Raw genomic sequence first — 4417 nt, forward strand, 5'->3', positions numbered from 1 at the left:
GAGGATTAGATGATTGATGATGGTTTGCTGGTTTCTACGGTCTTGATTTGCCCCTGGTTGTGGGAAATGGAGATTTCCTCTGCTTACCCCCCTGATGGTTCATTTTGCGGCCCCCCTAGGTTTGAATCATGCCGTCCCCAATGCAGAAGTTAGGATGACTCTCCAGGCTCGGATTGAGGTGTTGCTGACGGGTTGTTTCTGATGATAGCACACACTTGCTAATGAAAATTGGCTCAATGGGCATTCTATAGCTCTGTGAGCCCACTACACAGATTATGCAACCAATTGCGAGGCCACTTGACTGCGCGTAGCTGGTTATGCTAATTGTTAAGCCACTGCTCCTTATTAATGGCCCATTGATTCTCAAAACAATATTATTATTTATATATATATAAATAATTGTTCCGCTCTTCTCTTAGTGTACAACTCTCAGTGATCGGCCATGTTCCCCACATGTTTGTGGTGAAACAGAGTCTAACGTAATGAACGCAAGGTTGCTTCCATGTCTGGAAGTACTACTCGCTTTAGTTAACGCACTCTTCTGACCCTCTCTCGATAGATCAGAATGACATCTTCACTTATGCTCTCACAGGTGAAGATGTCGTCTAGCATGCTTTAGCTAAACGTATTTTAAAACTTTAATACAAATTAAGTTCTTGGTGATTCATATTACTCATCAGGAGATTAAGAAAATATCATGAAGAAAGTGACTAACGGGTGAATAGAAATAGACAGAAAATGGTAGATGGAATCTATCGAAACATTTAATATTTCTACTAAGCGTTTGATACATGATTTATGAATGAAGAGGTAAAGAAAATATAGATTCGATGGAGATCTGCTTGCCGGATCGGATGGTTTTGATAGAGTAAAGTTTGACTTGTCTTCCATCTTTTTGGCATTAGTGGGTGTAATCGCAAACATTTATAATTATTGTCATACTTGGCTAATTTTCATACAATTGGTGCATAATTACTAAATTTTGGCCACAATATCTAAATAAGGTGGCATAAATAACTTGTATTTCTACAAGTTATCATTGAGCTAATCCATATAGTTTTCCCAACATCATTTTTCCTATTTCCTCTTTTCTTCCTCCTTCAGTCCATCCTCCTTCAACAGTCGTTGGTCTCACTCCCGGGTTGCTTGGTGATTGTATATTTCCAGTATTCATCAACTGGGGACATTCTCGTTTAAAGTGTCTTGGATTGCCACACTTAAAACATATGCGTGATCGTCCTTGGGTTTGTTCCCAACATCTTACCAGTGATATTTATTACAGACCGGACATCTTGGTTTTTGGTTAACACTCACCATTGACTCCTTTATTTGGCTTTCCCGTTCCAGGTCTACTTTAGTATTTGTAATTCCTCTTCTTTTCCATCCACTTCTGCTTTTTACCATGGGTGTAAAATTTATTGGTTCTTCTCTCCGCCACCGACTCATTGATGAGTCTTTTTCTGGTCTCCCTTCTTCTGCCGTTAAACTTCTTTCTACTCTCATTGTGGCTTTTATTAGTTTTGAAAATTTCCATCTGAAGGCAATCTGGCAAACCATTGTGTGGACAATCCCTGACCATCTTCTTAAACCTCACACAGGCATCGTTGAGTGATTCTTCCATGTCTTGTTCAAAATTTGTAATTAGTTTCCTTCGTCTGGAATTGTCAATAGGTGAAAATACTTCTTCATAAATTTCTTCATGACCTATTCCCATGAAGTGATCTCTCTCGACTCGAGAGAATATGCCCATTTTCTAGCCTGATCACAGAGAGAAAATGGGAACAAAGTTAATCGAAATTCTTCGACAGAGATGTTAGGGAACACAAAAGTATAGCAGATTTCAATAAAGCTTCGGAGGTGGGCAGTGGGGTCCTTGCTACCCCTTCCTCCGAATTATCCTACAGTTTGGATCATCTAAAGCATCACCGACTTCATTTCGAATCGGCTTCCATCGAGGGCAGGCCTCATGATTCCTGAAGAGAAATCATAGAGGTTTAGCGATGCATAGTTCCTAATGGGTCTATTGCGATCGTTTGCCAGTAGGATTGGATTCGCATGACATTATTATCATTTGGTGCTCCATTTCCAGGCTGCTATGCCATCTCTTCTTTATCTTACTGTGGTTGTTATTGGCGGTCTATCAATTGTCATCTAAAAATCCTTTCAATCTCTGGGTCATAATTCGTCAGAGATAGAGAGTCTGCAAAGAAATCAAAAAAATTACAGTTAGCGCACTATTTTATCAAAGTCCCCGACAACAATGCCAAAAACTTGATGCTTGATTTTATGAAGTGAATTGTGGATGGTATGCGATGGTGACATTGCGTTGAGCACTCAAGTTTCCTCAGCGGAATCCAAGTGTAAACTCCACAGAGTTTCCTGGTAAGTCTAGGGTCGAACTCAGGGACTTATGAAAACAGGTTGCATTGGTAATTTTTAGAAAAACTTTGCGGTAACCAATTAAATAAAATGTTGTTGAAGTTGTTGTTTGCGTTAATGAAGAAAATAAAAAAAAATGCGGCGGATTTGAGAAAAGCCAGTGTGTGATAGATGCACTGAGTATGCGGATGAATGGGTTGAGAAGATCTTTAGCTAGCATTAGTTGGGAATGTGTCACACTATGCGATCATGCTACAACCATGCATAGCAAGTCATTTTCCAATGCAAATGTGATGTTCCTAAGTTCAGGATGCATGTGTTGAATGCAAAAGTGTCTATAGAGCTTATCCCTAACTCTCTACTCTATCCCTATGCGATGATGCAAAATGCATAAAGGCAAGGTGACCGCAGACAATCATATCCTATCTCTAGGATGCATGCGATGCGTTGATAACAAATAGTACTTATTCCTAAGCTACTATCTCTTGATTATGCATTCTAATCTAACTCTCCCAAGTCTAGATTCTAACCTGACCTTCCCAAGCCTAGATCTTGTCCTTAGACTACCCTCCTGAGTATCTCTAATGGAAGAATGAAGCATATATAATATAAGATAATCGCATGGAATGAAGATTCCCTAGTTGTGCTAGCTACATGCTTCTCAACCCATTCAACTGATTTAGCTACTCATGCGTAAATAACATAGAGTGAACAGATATAGAGAAGGAAATTCCATTTTGATCAATGAGTCGAGTACAAAATAACAATGGAAGATGAAAGTATAGAGAGCCTGGTAGCAATTCCTTGCTTACCGAGGCTTTTACACTGTAAGTCTCTATTCGGTTCCAAAGATGTTCCTGCTTTCGCAGGCGTCGGCCCTCTCTCTGCCCTTGAAGCTTCTGGTGCTCTCCCAAGCTTATCGAAACGATCTGTCGGCACAACCTTCTTCTCTCTCATCTACCTTAAAATAAAAGAAAATCTAATAACAAGGCTAAACTATGAACAAACTTCTGAACTGGTGGAACGGTGAACAACAGCTGAACTCGTAAGATCATGAACCCGTTTTCTAAAGGTTGCCTTTGGTATTTATAGAACATCCAGGGTGAACAACGGATTCTCTCTCATGAATAGATGGGATGGCTTTAATTCCCTGTTCCTATGCGATGAATGCATGCGGTCGCAATATTATGAAATTGATGCTTAAAGGACGCAATTTATCATGTTTCATCAATGCAAGCCAACATTGTTTAAGGACTTAGCACTATGATAACGTGCATTCTGCCAGTTATCAGTCAACTGTCTCCAGGAACTTGTTTCCTGTAAGATAGTACATACATGATTAGCGGCACCTGAATCAATTATCCAGATCTTATCGTTTTCCACTAAACATGCTTCGATAACAAGTAAATCATATTTGTCTTGTTGTTCGAATTTAGCACTCTCATCTACATAATGCATAATTTCATATGAGTTGGGAGATAGAGGACAATCCTTTATTAAAACTCTTTTGGTATAATCAACCGCTAGTAATTTGTTTGTCGATTTGATTTTACTATTAATAATATCGGAAGTGAGTGTTCTAGAAGTATTTGACATGCTGATAAAATTCAAACAAATTCTAATTAGCAAATTGTAACTAAATCCAAAATCAAGTTTTAGCAAAAGGTAATAATGTACCCATAACTATTATTTATTTGCAACGATACTTTAGTGAGTCGGAATATGTGCTACCAAGGGCAGTCATATACTTCTTCACTAAAATAAACAAATTTGACCAAACACTATCTCTAGAATAACTCTTATTCCTATTGTTTCCGAAATAACTCTTATTCCTATAGCCGTTTAGTTATCGTTTTCGGTCAAGATCTTTATTAACAACTTAGTAATTCTTGTAAGTGTGACCTGCCATTTTCAGATCCTATTGAACGGTATGAACTTGCCTCTGAAATAGAAGACAATATCCAAGACGGAACTATAAGACCTTATTCATTTTACTAAAGCCTAGGTTGTTCTGAATCCTATGTTACAACCATCCGAG

Source organism: Benincasa hispida, unplaced genomic scaffold (genome assembly GCF_009727055.1).
Source record: "Benincasa hispida cultivar B227 unplaced genomic scaffold, ASM972705v1 Contig159, whole genome shotgun sequence".
NCBI lineage: Eukaryota > Viridiplantae > Streptophyta > Magnoliopsida > Cucurbitales > Cucurbitaceae > Benincasa > Benincasa hispida.